Genomic DNA, 18,490 nt, shown 5'->3' with positions numbered 1-18,490 from the left:
CAAGTCTTAGCTGAATACTTGGATGGCTCACATGTCTAGTTAGCCACTTAGATGGTTCACAGTTCCAGTTAGCCACCTGGATGGCTCACATGTTAAGTTAGACATCTAGACGGCTCACATGTCCAGTTAATCACCAGAGCCGGTCACATGATTAGTTAACCAGTCTTATCTAGTGAGAGTCCTAGATGGCTCACAGTTCCAGTTAGCCACCTAGATGGCTCACATGTTAAGTTAGACATCTGGACGGCTCATAAATCCAGCTAATCACCTGAGCTAGTCACATGTTCAGTTAACCAATCTTATCTAGTGAGAGTCTTTATGCTCTCAGAACTCTTATTTTCTATTTCTATAAATAGGTCTCTTCACTTAACAAAGAACTACATTTTTTGGAGACTTTATTCTGGAAACATATTCTGGATACGTAGGCAACCGTTAAAGGCATAATCTCACTCTTTACACAACATCCTCCCTTGTACATTCAATAGTGTGTTTGAAAAAATTATTACCCAAATAGAGTGCTACTTTGTATCCTGCCTCAAGACAAGCCATATTATTTTGCTTTACTCACATGTGATTTGCCAACTAAGCAGAACATGGACCACTAGATTTGTTCATCCTATGGATAAGGAAAAAAGTAAGAAAGTGTGTAAACTTGGGAGAGTAAACCGATCCTTCCCTTTTTATTCTATTATTTTTTTTTTACTACTAGTTAAATTATTGTTATAGGTATATATGTCTAGCTTTATTGGGAAAAACTTATTTGCAATATATAGAAGTAAGGGTCGTAAAGGTTGGATTTGGATTAACCTTACAAACGTAGGCAATCAAGGAGAGATGGGATTGATAAGTTGGATTTGACCGAGTTCGTGTGGACGAACTGCCTACGTATCAAGTTCTCACTATTGGGGGGAGACTTGAATCAGATCAGACATAGTTCCTCATTATCTTTATATAGGCAAGGTGCCCGCGCCTCTTGCTTTCCCGTGTCAGGTCAGATCCAGGTTTTCAAGTCACTCGCAAGCCATGATGGTGAGTTAAGGACATTTATTGTGAAGCGTGCTTAAAGCTTCGGTCTTGATGGTTGTAATAAAGACATACGTTACAAGCTGTTGTAGAACAAAAGGATTCAACGCTATGGAGGTCACTTCTGGGTGAGATCGTTTACTTGACTCGAGTCACTTCGAAGCGAACTCGCAGGACGAGTACGTAAGATCGGTTGGTGGTGACATCGCTCTAGGTGCGAGTTGAATAGGTTGCTTGCCTAAGTCGAGTCACTATGAAGTGAGCTCTGAGGACAAGGATATGAGGTCAGTTGGTAGTTTTGGATATGCTGGACACGTGTGTGCTATTCATTGGATGTGAATATTACTCCCTCACACAGCCCCATCTTAGTAGGTCGCTTTTTTGCAGAGGGGCGACCTGCTGAGAGAGAACAATAGCACGTGTGTAGGACATGTGAGGATGCGAACAGGTGTGAGAAGAAATAGCAACCGCCTAATTTTGTGGAATTTGAAAAAACGCTACATAAAGGTACGTGTCAATCTAGGGTTTTAGTGTAATTATGACGTGCCTTGGGAACTGAAAGGTTTTTTTCTTGAACAAAACCACATCTGGAGAACTGGAGAGCCACCTTTTTCTCATTTTTCAAAACTTGTGAAAGGTTTAAAGTATCCAGGTTAGTCTCTCCGCCATTTTTCTTTTCTTTTCTTACTTTGAAGGTTCTTTGGTTGTAGTCTTGTTTAGGTCGTTGTGTTGTAACAAAAGAGAAAGAGAGAAAGTAAAACAAGTCTGACTCAAATGACACCTGTATTAACGAAGTAATAGAGGAGTCGTTAAGGTTTAAGAGTGAGGAGGAGGTGGTAAAATCTGATTCTATAATTGTTGTAGCGAGTAGTTTTGGTTGTGATGATGTTTCTATTTCAAGTGGGTTGCCCCCTAGAATTGTAGGTAAGCGTGCTATGAAAAGCTTTGTAGATTTAAAGGAAACTTATGCTGTAACGGTAAGCAACCTGGAGATACACGAACTGGGGGAAGATGCAGATGTTTTTAGCAATGTGTTCGTACCGCTGGGTTGCGGGGTCGTTATATGTGAGGAGCAGTTGCGAGCTAGTATGAGGATACCGTTCTCAAAGCTTACCTGTGAATTTTTGAATTTCTGTGGAAAAGTGCCCTGCCAGATCGTTGGCAACACCTAACATTTGCTTATAGTATTTGATTTGTTGAATGAGAGCGGGGAGTACTACATTGGGATTGCTGATATTATTGAGCACTTCACTGTGAAGTGATCTTGTGCTAATAATTTTAGCTTGCAGACGCTAGCGAAGAAGTCGAGCGTTCTAGACGGTGTGAGCAATGAGCCTTGGGAGAAAAGGTCATTGTTGCTAATTGGAAACTATTGTGCTAGTGGGTTTGATGTGCATACTAGGGTTTGCAATTTTGCTGGTATGTTGTAGTGTTCTTTGTTGTGTATTGAGAAATACGTGTTGTTTTGAACTGACTTTTGAACTGTTTGTATTGCAGAGGCTGCTATTACAAGGGGGACCAAGCGTTCTGTTATTGAGAAGTTCACTCGTCTTAGTCGTTCTGAAAAGCAAGAGATACTTCCTGAAGTAGCCCATTACTTTGTTGAAAGGGGAGGACTAGACATTAGGGAGAAGAGGAAGAGTCAGAAGAAAAGAGTGCGTGCTCGAGCTGATCGTAAATCTTCAACTGAATCTATAATAGAGAAGGGAAATAGCGGCATTGTTACCAAGGAAGATAGGAACAAGAGTCGAGGTGCGGCCTAGAGGTCTGGAGATTGAGGCGACCTATCTAGGGAGGTGGAGGTGATGGCGTAGAGGTCACTCCGTTGGAGAGGACGAGAGAAGGTTCTCTGCTGGATCTTGAAGAGATCGGCTTCGTGGCTCGCCGGCCAAGCATTCTGGTGCAGGGAAAAGCGGATGCACCTGAGCCTAAGGTCACCAAGCTGGCTAGGATCGTTGACCGTTCCACTGGAGTGGTTCTGGTGCTGTGATAGAGCAGACTGGGGGCAAGGTGTGAGGAGTTTGAGGTTTAGGGGCAGACTCGATCTGGGCATACCTGACCTGGATAGTTTTAAGAAAGGGTTAAATCTGGGAGCTGATGTGGGGGGTAAAGGAAAAGGAAAAGTCGCTGCCACGGAAGCAGGCAAAATGACCTCCCAGAAGGGTAGGGTGACGAGTTGGACTAGAACTTGGTCTATGTTAGCTCGAAGACTAGGAAGAAACACCTGGTAAAGAGGTCGGATTGTAGCTATAAATCTGCACCTATAGCTGCGTGTTTGCTGGATGGCGTTGTGTTGGACAGTGACCGCAAGGATCTTGGCACAAAGGAGTTGGATGAGAATCTTAGGGCAATGGATCTGGCCCACTGTTTGGTAAGTATCATCTTGTTTGTATTCTGTGTTCTTCTTGTAAGCTAGGCTTAATATTGTTGTTTGTTGTTCAGCTGCTTGCTGGTTATCTGAAACTAAAATAGATCACTCAGATAAGCAAGTCTAAGAAAGGGGAGCTCGACAGGGTGAAGGATGAGCTGGCGAACGTGCGGGTCATTCAAGATATGGAGAAGAAAGAACTGGAGGAACTAAAGAAGTTATATAATAATGTCGTGATAGATAAGGCTGTCTCAGTTGAGGAGTTGAAAGAGAAAGTGGCTAAGGTTACTGATTACGCCAAGGCTTGTAAGGCTGTTGCTCATAAGGGGCAAGAGGCTTACAACGCTTTATGCCATGAGCATGACAAACTAGAATTGACTTATCTTCATCTGAAGAGAGCACGAATGTGGTGCTTTGGGTACAAATGAGCTTGGCATACCTAAAGATGCAAGTAATGCTCCGTCTGTCAGTGGTGTCCCAGATGAGCGTACTGAAGAGTGTGTCGACCTTCCAGACTCGATAGCTATCGTTCCTCCTGTTGATACTGACACTGAAACCATAACTGCTGATTCCTTGGACCCTCTTCAAATTGAAACTCTAGAAAATGTCTTGTAATCTTTGTCTTCTTTTGAGAGTTGTGAGGTTTCTTGTTTTGATCGAATGAGTAGTGTTTGGAAGTTGTGATACAATAGAGCTGGCTTCCTAGGCTTGCATGGGCAGTTCGCTTTAATATGGTTGTGGCATAGGCTAGATACATTAAGAGCTAATAACCTGGGGCAACCTAGGCAATTCGCCTTTATTATCTACTTTAATTTTGGTTATTTAGTTGAACTGGTATCCCATAATGATCTGGGCAGTTCAGTATGCTTTTGCTACCATTTTAACCGAGTTGATTTTTCAGGATGTCCTGGCAGCTCGGTTAGTATATGAACTAGTTTCCTGAGTCTGTTCAAGCAGTTCGTAACTTACATTTATAAAATGCATGCATATAGTACTTGCTTTCTTTCTTTTTCTTTTGTCTTGAATGTCATTGCCTGCTGTTTTGATATCCGCATTTGATTTAAACTTAGAAGTATATGTTTTGCAAATCAGTAAGATTGTGGCTCTAGAGAGCTTCGGGCTCGAGTGATACGTCATTCTTAGAGCTGGAATGAGTGTTTTACTCCAATGAGCATTTTAGCCTATGTAAGCGTGTTGCTTTTAGTGATCGTTCTACACGGAGTTGACCCTAGAATTGTAGGTCCTCAACTAGTGAGAAGTGTTGGAGCTAAGAAGCCCTTGAGCTCAAGTGAGCGTTTTAGCTTGAGTAAGTGTGTTGCTCTTAGAGAGCGTTCTGCACTGAGTTGACCCTAAAAGTGTAGGTCTCCAACTAGTGAGAAATATTAAGGCTATATAGCTTGTGAGCTCGAGTGAGCATTTTATCATAGAGAACGTTTAAGCTCTGGAGAGCTTTTTAGTTCAAGTAAGTGTTTTGCTCTTAGAGTGCGAGTTGTGCGTTTGTTTATTAACATTGAGAGACTGTTGTGTATTGATGTAAACAAAAAACTATGTATTTAGTGTTAAGAGTAAGAACTCATGCAAATGGAATCTTTTATTGATAAAATTTCTTTAACAAGAAAGTATTCCAAGGATATGGTAATATCTATCCGTCTTGAGTTTTGATCCAATATGCTCTATTGCCAACGACTCGTTCCACTATGTAAGGGCCTTCCCATGTTGGTGCCAGTTTCAAGTCATCCTTAGTCTTTTTCAAGACTAGGTCGCCAGGTTGGAAACTTCAAGGGTTTACTCGCTTGTTGTATGTCTTCCTCAGAGTTTGGTGGTAGGATGCAACTCAAATGGTTGCTAGGTCGCGGTGTTCTTCAAGTATAAGTCAACCTCTCGAGCAAGAATGGAATCGTTCTGACCGGATTCAATGATCTCAAAGCGAGTCGTTATAATTTTTAGCTCGGAAGGAATGACGGCCTCAGTACCATAGCATAGTAAGAACGGTGACTCGCTTTTACTAGAATGAGATGTCATTCTGTAAGCCCATAGATTGTTTTCTAGCTACATGGGACACTGCCTCTAGTTCTTTTCAATCTTTTTCTTCAAGTTCTCCAAAATTGCCTTGTTACTGGACTGGCAATGTTGATGAGTTCTCAAGCTTGTTAGATGATATTGTGGCCAAATGTTTGGCACTTAATGCAATTCAATACATACTTCTTGGCATCAATCTACATTCATGGCCAGAAATATCCTTGTGAGATCACTTTGTGAGCTAAAGAGTGACCTCCTGCGTGGTTTCTGCATTCTCCCTCATGGATCTCTGCGAAAATCATTTGACCCTGTTCTGGGCTTATGCATCTCAGATGTGGTCTTTCAGCAGACTTTCTGAAAAGTTTACCATTTACTAGGCAGTAACGACCTGACTGATATTGAACCTGTCTGGCCTTGGCACGATCTGCTGGTGTTTTGCCTAGCTGGATATAATCTATGATAGGTTGCATCCATATTTGACTCATTTGAGTGTCAGAAAGTGGGCATAGGTTGCTGCTTTCTAGGACGTGCTCATTTTGGTAAGCATGTCTATTGATTACTTCAATGAGTAATTTCCTAGGGTCGCAGTTTGGTGTTTAGGTTGCAAGGTACACCAAGATGTCAGCATGGCAATTCTCTTCCCATAGAAAATGGTGTATGGTGACTTTCTTGAAATAATACATTATTTGATTTACAATTTCAAGGTATTTAGAAAGGTTACCTTCATTGGTGATATACTTGTTGGCGACCTGGCAAACGACCAGTTGTGAATCGCTAAAGACCTTGAGCTCCTGAACTTTGAGTTCTAATGCTATACGGAGCCCTATTATCAGGGCTTCGTACTCAGCTTTATTGTTGGAGGTCGCGAAATCAATGCAAACTGATTTTTCAATTATAGTGCCATCTGGTGGCACTAGGACTACCCTGATTCCGCTACAACTTGGATTGCTAGCTCCATCCACAAAGAGTGTCCAAACCGATGCGTCTTGTTGTTTTGTGGTTAGAATGTCGACCTCTGCCTCCCAGTTCAGATAATCAACTAGGAAGTTTGCTAAGAAATCTACAATGACTTGACTCTTCTGAGGTGTTCTCGGGGTGAATTCAATGTGGTGTTCGCCTAGTTCTTTTGCCCATATTGCCATGCGAGTTGTCTTGTTAGCTTTAAGAGGGATCTTCTTTAGTGGGAGGTCGGTGAGCACTTTAATTGGATGTGCTTGGAAATATAGCATGAACTTTCTTGTTGAATAAAGTAATGCAAGTACTGCCTTTTTAATATGGGAGTAGTTCTTCTCGGCTGGCAATAATGTCTTGCTTGTGAAGTAGATCGGTTTTTCTGCATTCTATTCCTCCTTAAAGAGAAATGAACTGATAGCAAAGTCAGATACGGCTAAGTATAACCCCAGTGTTTCACCATCGACTGGTTTTGCCAGCACGGGTGGTTTTGACAGGTAGTCCTTAAGAGTATAGAACACTTGGTGGCATTGCTAGTTCCATGAGAACTGTTCACCCTTCTTGAGAATCTGTAGGAAAGGTCAGCATTTGTCTGGCGCTCTCGATATGAATTGGTTTAGATCTACCACCATTCCTGACAGTTTCTGCATCTGCTTCTTTGTTTTGGGGTCTGGCATGTCCAAGAATGCTCAAATCTTATCTGGGTTAGCTTCTATCCCACGCTATGAGACCTGACACCCCAGAAATTTCCCAAAGGACACTCCAAAGAGGCATTTCTCGAGGTTCAGTTTCATTTGAGTTCGCCGCAATCTAGAGAACGCTTGTGCGAGATGATATAAGTGATCTACAACTTTCTTGCTTTTGAGGACCATGTCATCTATGTAGACTTCCATGGTGTCTCCTAACATATCTTGGAACATCTCGGTGACAAGTCATTGGTAGGTTACTCCAGCGTTCTTGAGGCCGAACGGGAGAACGTTAACAGTAAATCCCTTGTTCTGTTATGAATGTGGTTTTCTCTTGGTCATCTTCTGCCAAAGAGATTTGGTTGTAGCCACTGTAGGCATCCATGAAGGACAAGAGTTCGTGGCCACAAGTTTGGTCAACAAGTCGGTCGATTCTAGGCAATAGGAAACTATCCTTAGGAATTTCTTGATTTAGGTTGGTAAAGTTCACGCACAGGCGAACTGTGTCATTCTTTTTTGGGACTGCTACTTTGTTAGCGACCCATTTAGGGTAATTGACCTTCTTAATGAAGCCAACTTTTTTTAGGATTTCGACATCTTCATTGATTGTTTTCTGAAATCTAAGGGATAACTTTCGAGATCGTTGGCGAACTGGTTTAGCATTTAGGTTAACATTTAACGTATGGCATGCAATATTGGGATCAATTCCAGGGACATCGATGTATGACCAAGCAAAAACATCTTTATTCAATGATAAAAAGCTTACAAGTTGTGCCTTGAGAGTAGGATCAAGGCTAGCTCCTACATAAACAAACTTGGGATCCTCCTTAGTTCAAAGGTTGACGGTTTACCTTCAGTTTGGGCTGAGGTGCCGCAGTAGTGGGGGGAGCGACCTCTGGGGTCTTAGTCTCTTGTGCTGCCTCCTTGACCGCGGGGGGTTCAACAACCTCTGGGGCCTTGGTTGCTGGAGCCACTCCTTTGACTGCACCCCCAGCATTCTGCCTTTTCAGGTTGCGCTGAGGATTTGTTGTTAGGGATTTGACTTCAGAGATGAAGTCCTCTGCAAATTTTTCCTTATAGATCTCCCCTTTGTTGCTGACTGAAGCCCTAACGGGCTTGTTGACTAAGGAGATCTGATTGCAATTGTGAGCATCGAGCTGGTTGTTGCTTCGAAGCTCCATCATGCCTCTGGGGCCAGGGAAGTGTAGCACCTGATGGAGTGTTGATGGCACTGCTTGCATCTTATGTATCCAATGGCGTCCTAAAATAGCAGTGTAAGACGAGTTGACATCCAGAATGGTGAAGTGTGTGTTGATGCTAACTTTGTCTTCACATGACCCAACTGAGACAGGTAGGATAATGTCACCAATTGGGTCAACTAGAGATCCATTGAAGCCATAGAGGGGAGCTATTAGATCTATCAGTATTGACTTGGGCAGGTTCATCTACTTGATAGCTAGTATTATAGAACATGATATCACATGAGCTACCTGGGTCAATCAGGACGCGCTTTACTATCCAGTCACTGATTTTGACATAGATAACTAGAGCGTCGTTATGTGGGAGGCACACCTTGCTAAGGTAGGCTTCAGTAAAGGTGATGTCTCCTGAGCGGCGGCCAGTTGTGCGTGGGGTGGGGGCCACTTGTGAGGAGAACTGGTAAACTTCTTGTAGAGCGCCTACCCGTCTCCTTTTCTCCCTTGTAGACGTGATAGAGTCGTCCTGGAAGGTGATCATGTTGATCATCCTGTTATTATCTCTGTCAGATGAGTGCTAGCGGCGCTCATGACGAGATCGATCCATTGAGCGTCCTCAAGCCTGGGAGCGCTCTCTGTTGTTGTTGCGTGGTGGAGTTCGGCTTCACTCTTTGTGAGCCATGAGCTTGTGGTGCATGTCACCATCGGCAACATCAATATAGTGCTTGATATGCCCTGCCTCAATGAGGTCTTGGAGGTAATGCTTGAGCCCCCGGCATTTGTTGGTCTCATGGTACTTAGCTTTATGGAAAGCGCAGTATGGCTTTCCTAGTGTGTCTTCTGGCCGTTTTACCTCAAGTCGGTAATAGGTTGTTTTTTTTTATCTTCACCAGTATGTACACTATGTAGCTTGGAGATTTTGTAAGCACAGTAAACTCGCGTTTCGTGTGCATCCTGGTACCAGACTATTGTCCTTGTTGTCTAGGTCACTTCTTTGAGGATGGGACAGTGTCTGAGATTGCTGGGACTTTCTCTTGTTCGCCTGCGTGGTCTAAAACTTCCTATAGCTTTATATACTTGTACACGCGAGTGTACAGGTCTTCCAATTTCTCAGGACGCTCCTTCATTAGCGACATGTATAACCACGTGTGTTTCTGGATAGCCTTGGTGAAGGCCAAGGTGGTGAAGGACTCCTTAAGGTTGTTATCCATGGATAGCAACTCGGTCTTGAATCGTCCTAAGAAGGAGCGGATTGACTCATCGCTCTTCTTGGACAGCAGGAAGAGTGAGTCGAGGTCGGCTTTTTTACGTCTATTGTGGATGTAATGGCTAATGAACTGATCGGTTAGCTTCTCAAAGCTATCAATGGAGTTCGGTTCCAGTGAGTAGAACCAATCGAGAGCTCTGTCTTTCAGGCTTGTAGGAAACAAGCGACATTGCAAGTGGTCGAACTCCTGTGCACTATAGAGTGCAAGGCTTTGAATATATCGAGCTACATACTGATCAGGGCACGTGTTGCCATCATATATTGTGAATCGTGGTTGGATGAAATCTTGGGGGGAAGGTTTGCTGAGTACATATGTTGTGAAGGGGGAAGCTCGATATGTCTTCAGCATCTTCTGGATTATCTGAGTGGCGTCTTTCTTCATAGTACTTTGATCAATCCTCTAGGAGAGGTTGTTGATCTGTTAATTGACCTCGTTTATGTCGTCTTCTGCAATGGCACCATTTGGGTTGTGCGTAGCGATCTAATCTTTTAATGCAACATTTTCTTGTTGGAGCAGGGTGATGTTGTCGTTCATCTTGCCCATCTGGGTGGCTAGGTTCTTCACTTGATCTTAGAGGCTTTCCATGCTTCGTGAGCTTGAGATTTTGTTTGAAGGTTTTATTTGAGGGTTTTGTGAACTCAAGAAATTGAGCTACAAATGGCACCAATGTAAAGGTTGGATTTGGATTAACCTTACAAACGTAGGCAATTAGGGAGAGATGGGATTGATGGGTTGGATTTGACCGAGTTCGTGTGGACGAACTGCCTACGTATCAAGTTCTCTCTACTAGGGGGAAACTTGAATCAGGTCAGACGTAGTTCCTCATCCTCTTTATATAGGCAAAGTGCCCGTACCTCTTCCTCTCCCGTGTCAGGTCAGATCCAGGTCTTCAGGTCACTCACGAACCATGATGGCAAGTTAAGGACATTTATTGTGAATTGTGCCTGAAGCTTCGGCCTTGATGGTTGTAATAAAGACATACGTTACGAGCCATTGTGGAACTAGAGGATTGAGTGCTATGGAGGTCGGTTCTGGGTGAGATCATTTACTCAACTCGAGTCACTTCGAAGCGAGCTCGCAAGATGAGTACGTGAGATCGGTTGGTGGTGACATCGCACTGGGCGCGAGTTGAATAGGTTGTTTGCCTTAGTCGAGTCACTATGAAGCGAGCTCTGAGGACGAGGATATGAGGTCGGTTAGTAGTTTTGTATATGCTGGACACATGTGTGATATTCATTGGATGTGAATATTACTCCCTCACAGGGGTGACTTCAGATTGGATTAAGAGGTGACTTCAATATATATATATTGATGGCTAATATCCTTTCTAATTCCAATCCAATTTTTTATTCGGATGCGCAATTTCTTTTCTGAATTTAGAAATTTTAGAAAATCAATAAATATTCAAAAATTTTGGAATCGGCAAAATTCAAAAGGAAACCGGAAATTTGAATTATATAATCGGATTCACTTTTAGGGGAACCATTTTTATCTAGTTAATACATTCATTTAGCAATAATCATTTTGAACCTGCTAATGTATTAATTTAATATATCAAAATATTTTAATTCATCATTCATCAAACGTCCAAAAGACATAATCACTTCCTCTAGATTAGTTGGGTGGTGGTAAACTTACCTTGTTAGTGTCTACCATTAACAAAATCCAAATTGAAGTTTTTTTTGTCATTTTTCTTAATTCCTAAAAGGTGGCAAAATATATGGATGAGATACCCATAAGATTTGTTCGGGGTGGAAAACGTTCCTTCTTGATTTATTGACTGAAATGTGAGAGATTGTACATGCATATTGTAACTTCCCCAAAAGTAAGGTGGTCTAAGGTGTAAGTTATTTGTCACTTATCATTTGTAGTCGTGTAGAGTTAATACATTTATTTAGGAATAATCATTTTGAACCTGCTAATGTATTAATATAATATATCAAAATATTTTAATTCGTCATTCATCAAAATATTATTCTATACGAGTTTGGTTGGAAAAAATGAATAACACGTTAATTTCCTTTTACTTTCGAAAATTCAATGTATCCAATTTCACAATCACTTCCATGATATATGTTCAAACTTAAGTACACATGCAATATATATCAAATATAATATCATAATACATTTCATATATTGTTTGTTAAATTTCAACAACAAATATATATATTTACGAAGCCGAACAGAAATACGTCCAAAAGACATAATCACTTCCTCTAGATTAGTTGGGTGGTGGTAGACTTATCATGCTAGTGTCTACCATTAACAAAATCCAAATTTAAGTTTCTCTGTCTTTTTTCTTGATTCCTAAAGGATGGCAAAATATATGGATGAGATACCCATAAGATTTGTTCTGGGTGGGAAACGATCCTTCTTGATTTATTGAGTGAAATGTGAGAGATTGTAACTATTGTACTTTCCCCAAAAGCAAGGTGGTCTAAGGGCATCTCCAATGGAGGGTGTAAACCGTATAGAGTGGAAATTTTACACTCCAAATATCAAAAAACTCTCTCTAATGGGGGTGCTATACTGTAGGTAATAGTGTATTAGCTAACAGAGAGGGTGGGGAATTCTCCCTCTCGCTATTAGTTAATAAAAAACCGGGGCGACACTCGAACTGACGTCTGAGTGAAATAATTTTCGGACGTCACTTGGAGTAACGTCCCTTTCTAATTCTAAAGTAATTTTTTAACTCAGAGAGTGACGTCCAGTTTAAATTAAAGAGGGACGTCATTTGGAATGACGTCCGAGTTTAAAATCTATTTTTTTTTACACTCTTCTATTGGAGAGTATAGAGTGTGGATATTTATAAGCTATACAATATTATACAATTAGAAGTGTAAAATCCTAATAGCACCTACGTGAAGCCTAGGTGGAGATGTAATTTTACACCCCCTATTGGAGATGCCCTAAGATGTAAGTTATATGTCACTTGTCATTTGTAACAAATAATGTATCAAATAATATGTAATGACAAATAATGTATCAAATAACTTACACATATAATCTACAGCAGCAGGGGGTATTTTAATTGTTTCTCTCTCAAATTTCATTTCTATTATGCGATAAAAAATCCTTAACTTCACGCTCTCTCTCTCTTTCTCTCTCCTCCACTATTGGAAATCGAAAATTGGAATAACCCAAAATTTCCACCCCAAAATCAAACCCAGCTAGGTTAACACCAAGCGAAACCCATCTCCCATTCGTTGTTCTTCAAAACGAGTCAAATCTGATAAAGATCAAGTCTTTGGACTCTCAAAGACGTGCCACCAGGTAAATTGATTTGTTGAGGTTTCATTTGTTAATTTAATGATTTTGATCTAATTGATTGATTGGTTGATGTAGTGTCGACAAAGAACATCTTGTTTGTTGGCTAACTGCAAGAACCAGACAAATAATAATAAGCCTTGTTGTATCAAATATTGCCAACAATGCCTCTTGAATAGGTTTGATTCCAACTTCATTTTTTTTTCATTTCCTTGTTGCAAGATTTGTTTCGATTTATTTACATTCTGTCTTAAAATAAATTGTTTGTTCACTCATTAGTTGTTAAATAAATTTATTTACAAAAGCACAATCTTTTTCGGTGGATTTTATTGGAAATCAAAAGAACAAAGTAACCAGGTTTGTCTCTCTCATTAAAGCACGATTTTTCTTCCTTCAAACCTTCACAGTTCCATTTAATTTTATCATAAATCACTTGTTAGTTCTATTAAAATTTTAGAGGTTTTCAATTTCTGCTATAATTAAAAAGTCAAAGCAATTTCTGTAATGAATATGTAGTATTTTTGTCCTGTCTATAAGGGAGTGACATGTTAGAATATTCTTTAACTATATTGGAATCAATAGCTTGGAATTGTATAAAATATCTCATTCCACGTTGGTCATACAAGCGATATATGTGTTCAGTGTGATTCAAGTGTTATTGCTTTAACAGTACGTGATATTACTTGATGGTAGATGGAATTTGCCTTTAGATACAATGACGAACCTGCATCAAGAAGCAGTATAGTTTGTATCTCGCTTGCAGAATGGGATGACTCCCTTGCGCCATGCGGTTCAGCACTCACTTCAAACAGTTTCAACTGTAAAGACATTACTCAAGTACAATGCTAGTTGTAGTGTCAATGACAACGTAAGAATATCTATGATTTATTTCTACTATGACAAATGTGGACAATATTCGTTTAAGATCTCTTATAAGAAACCCCTTGAGCTGCAGGATGGATTGACTCCAATAAACCATCTCTCAAATGGTACTGGCAGTGAGGATTTGCATGAACTTCTCCATTTGCATCTTGAGGAGCAGAAACAATGCAGAGCTGATGAAGTGTGTGGGGAACTGAAAGCCAAGATGGCTGAAATTGAAGATATAATATCTACTACTACAGGTCTGGATGATCTCAAGTTACAACTCAGAGCATGGACAAAAGAAATGTTTTTGGTTGAGAAGCGCAAGGCTCTTGGGCTCAAGATTAGTGAACTAAGAACACCTCATATAGTGTTTCTTGGTAATCCTAAAGCAGGTAATTGACTTGACATAATATTTGAATGTTTCCATAATAAAGCACCCTTCCAAGTTCCAACTACATAATGTTCTTCCTTCCATCTAAAAGAACTTAATGTTGTGCATGAAAATTTTGGCTTCTTAAGATTTCTTGCAGTAAATTCAATCCCTAGTCCCTACAATAAAATTTATCCATAAGCATTTTTTGAGTTGCAAAATTATACACGGATAATTAATTTAATTGTAGTCCTTCATCTAAATGCAAAATCATCGTACTTGGAAGTTCTAATGTTAAACTAGTCAATATGATTTGTAATAAACCCCAAATAAACTAAAAAAAATTCACATTATTGATTAATCATATTTGTTTTTAAGATTGTTTCTAGTAGGCTAACAGTTGTCATTTTGCACGATAGGAAAATTAGAGGTGGCTCGAACAGTCAGAAGACTAATAAATTTTCTTGAAATTTTACCTACGGACAAAGTAACAGAACTGCGAAATACAAATATCGAGGAAAAGGTATATGAATTTTGTTTTCGTTAGTGTATGTCTGTCATTTCTTAGCAAGATTTATTTAATAGTATTAATTGCAGATAAAAGAAGCAGAAGGAGGAATTCTTTTTGTGGACTTATTATCAGAGGGGAGGCGCTTAGAGTATTGGTTGGAACGTATAGTAAGGGAGTGCATGTCTGCTATTGATAGCGAAAAAATGGTGGTCATATTGGCTGGGTTTAATTAGTGAGGAAATGAAGCATTTGATTTCGTCAAACAAGGAGTTAAGCAGAAGAGCAACCAAATTTTTCGTCTTTAGTGACCACAACAGTGCTGGACTAGCCCAGACTCTTCATCTCAAGATGAATACTCAAGTGAAGGACAGTCCTCTCTATGGATTCAATTGGACCCACTATGTAGTGTGGGTGCCATCACGAAACTCATAGAGAGCGAAGCAACAGAAAAACAGAGAGAAGAATTGAATGGAGTGGATCACATTCTTGCGGATGCCAGACAAAATTTGGATTTTAGACTCAATCTATACACTACAAATGTGGAAGAACTATGCACCATTTCAGTGTTGATTTGCTTGTATGTATAGAAGGACGTTTGTGTCTGAGATCGAGAATTTACTTGTAAAGAATTTGGGTGGTTGTTTCTCAATAACTTCTGACAGTGCTCGAAACAATGTCTATAACTTCTGACAATGTCTCAATATCTATTTCAACTAATGAACATAAGATCACAACGCTATCAATGCCAAAGCAAGAGTTCTCACAAAACTTACAGATACCAAAGAAATGCATTCAAAAAGAAACATAGATTTTCAGTGACAACAAGAACTCCATCCCATCGAGGTATCTTCAGTAATAACAAAAGATGATACTATAAAGAACATCTAATATAAAGAACAAAATGAAAAATATGTTACCATAAAGAAATCCATTACAAGAGGCCAGTACTCATGAGGCCTTGAATTGATTTCATCAGAGGACCACAAGAACTCCACCCCATTCAGGTTCATTCTTGCAGCTTTCCAAATTTCTATCAAATATTCCCCAATTGTCCGTATCTTCTTAAAATCACCTCCCATTTTATTGTTTAGTTGTGCAAACCAATCTGTAACCCAAATCTTCACTCGACAACTGGCAGAAACCAGTTTGTTAACATTTATTGTCTTTAAAATACCCTGGTGAAAAACAATCAATTAAAACTTATGATCATTGTCGTACATGTAGACAAAAAAAATGAAAAAAATAATAATCAAAGAAATAGATTCACAAGCACTGAACTACGGTGGATAATTCACACACAAATACAAACATTAGTTCCCAAATATCAAGCTCCGCAAAATACTAATCACTTAACTAAAATCAGAGGAAATGACAAACAAACGCCCATACTATATTTCACAACAAGAAAAAGAAGAAAATAAGGAATGAAGCATTCATCATTAAAACTCTCACAAAAAAAAAATTAATAACTAGGCAGTCACCAATCAAGACAATTTCATAAACATACTTAAAGACACCTAGTAATATAAAAACACATCTTGAATATATGGCCAAGTTAGCCACTCAAATCAATAATTGTAAATGTTGAACTAGTTCAGACCACAACTTTGAAAATATGGTCAAGTTAGCCACTCAAATCAATAATTGTAAATGTTGAACTAGTCCAGACCACAACTATAGATGCACAACTGCACAAGTCGAGGGTACATCTACATCTACATACAATGCCCACTTAGCAGGCCAAAAACCCAAAAAAGATAATAAAACTAAAGAACTAGAATTATAAGACATATATAATTCTAATCTGCAATTAAAAAAACAGTACAATGACACATTCTATGATATTAAGGATGAAGCATTACTTTGTAAGCAGAAGAATTAACAGTTGAAGAATCCCCAGTGACCGAATCAAAATACAACATATCCAACACAAAGTACCCCGAAGTCCCACTCCCATCTCCATACTGGAATGAATAACTGCATTGAGAGTCTTGAGATGTGCATCCAGCTTCAGCAGTTTGAATAGTCTAATTACATAGACTATCCGCACAAGACACTAATGACGCTGATCCAGAGCTTTGAGGATTATAAAACTCGAGAAGGATCTGCAACACACAAAATACGCTTTCCTTAATACCAACAACAATAACACAATAAAAATTGGAAAAAAAAAAATGAGGTTAATGGAAAGAAAACTTAACACCAAGTCCACTGGATTTGGGGCAACCTTGACATGAATCACAAGTAACCCACAAGATATCACTTCCACTATCAATCTGTACGTAAAATTCTTTAGCTTGAGACCCTAACTTAACTCTTGTGAAGTACAACCTATAAAACCAACCCACCAACAAGTCAAAATTTCCAAAAGTCAACTACCCATTACATTACATAACATGAACAAATAAACCCATGAATACAAAAACGAAACATAATTTATTCAAGAAAATGTTGTAAAGATTACCCAACAGTTAAGGGGTCAAAAGAACCATCAACAGGGAAATCAACAATACCATTTTTGTTATTAACATTAGAACTTTGAAGCATTCTACCATGACGTAAACGATTTTTAGGTTTGAACACTAGTCTTGGGTAATCAAACCCAACAATACTAGTCTTGGGTTTGATTTTTGGGTTATTCCAATTTTCGATTTCCAGAGAGAGAGAGGTAACGGTTTTTTATCGTATAATAGAAATAAAATTTGGAAGAGAAACAATTCAATTTACCAAAATACTCCTACTCTGTTTAGATTTGGGCCTTTGATTTCTGATTTAGATTTGGTGATCCAGGCCTAAATTTTGTTGTTTGATTGCTGTCTACAAAATTGATGTCTGCCTAACCGTGTGTTTGTATATATATATATATACGGTTTGGCTATAGTGACACTCTTAAGGTGACATCCCTATCTTACACCTTTCCTTAACCGTCGGATTACATCATGATCTTAAACAATCTAAAAGCTAAAAACCTTTGGCCTAATACAAAAACAAGTGGGGGTATATCGGTTCTTTTGTACCAAAATCCAAAATTTTGGTCGACTTCTTCTCCACCAACCCTTCTTCTCTCCAGCAAACTTGATCTCTACTTACTAGTTAGCTCAAAATGTTTCTTCTCAAAGCCAAAATTAGATCGACTTTTTCTCCAGCAAACCTTCTTTTCTCCAGCAAACCTGATCGAAAATTTGAAGAACCAATTTGTTTATCGAACTTTACAGGGATTAATGGAAACAAGAGAAGTAATTCTTAATTACCACAAAACAATGGAAACAAGATAAGTAACTCTTAATATTATTAACTCAAACCAAAACTGAAAACCCACCAAAACTGAAAACCCTAATACAAACTACCAGCATTTATATAGACAAAATACCCTAATTACCACAAAACTCGAAATTTTCCAAAAATGAAAAGTTTTGAGATAACCACATATTAAGAAACTACTAACCAAAATAGAACTAACCCAACTGACCAAATTGAAAATGAACTCTCTTATTAAAAGATATAGCAAAAACAAAACTTTCCTAAAACGGCAAAAAACGTGATTTTGAATGCCTAAACGATGGATTTAGGGCCCGAGAGGGTAGTGCCCACATCAAAAGCTGTGGGTTATGCTTATTTTGACGTTTCCAATCAAATATGGCTACGTCCATGTCTTTCCAACTTTGTTGCCCGCTTTTCCAGTTCATTGACATATGCATTGGCAAACTGTACTGCATCAACTATGAACACTAAATGTTCATAGTGTCAATTATGAACATTCAGTGTTCATAGTCCACTAGGAGTATGAACACTGAATGTTCAGTATGGAAACAGTACTTCCCTTTTAGAAGGCAAGGAAAGCACAAAAATTGACATTTTAATTATTGACGTAAACTCTTCTGATGCAAGGTGACAACAGTTTTTATATCTGTGATGTAAACTTTACTATCTGATTATCAAGAAATAGGAAGCTATAATGGTATTG

The 18,490-nt window shown here is 39.2% G+C and overlaps 1 long non-coding RNA gene and 1 pseudogene across 2 annotated transcripts; one reads left to right on the top strand and one right to left on the bottom strand.

Annotated features, from left to right (window-relative positions):
• Window positions 1–12,642: 12,642 nt before the first annotated feature.
• LOC147517391 (uncharacterized) lies at window positions 12,643–15,219 on the top strand (annotated as a pseudogene). The gene is made up of 6 exons (XR_015211424.1): window positions 12,643–12,784; window positions 12,857–12,957; window positions 13,472–13,646; window positions 13,734–14,037; window positions 14,435–14,538; window positions 14,613–15,219. The product of XR_015211424.1 is annotated as an uncharacterized LOC147517391 (transcript).
• A 94-nt stretch (window positions 15,220–15,313) lies between these two features.
• LOC147517390 (uncharacterized) lies at window positions 15,314–17,368 on the bottom strand. Its single transcript, XR_015211425.1, has 4 exons — window positions 16,991–17,368; window positions 16,728–16,857; window positions 16,389–16,631; window positions 15,314–15,701 (listed from the first exon to the last, which is right to left on the bottom strand). It is a non-coding gene; the product is annotated as an uncharacterized LOC147517390 (long non-coding RNA).
• Window positions 17,369–18,490: the final 1,122 nt, after the last annotated feature.

This window comes from Coptis chinensis, chromosome 2 (assembly GCF_015680905.1).
Source record: "Coptis chinensis isolate HL-2020 chromosome 2, ASM1568090v1, whole genome shotgun sequence".
Classification (NCBI taxonomy): Eukaryota; Viridiplantae; Streptophyta; class Magnoliopsida; order Ranunculales; family Ranunculaceae; genus Coptis; species Coptis chinensis.
This window is presented reverse-complemented; position numbering and strand designations above follow the sequence as displayed.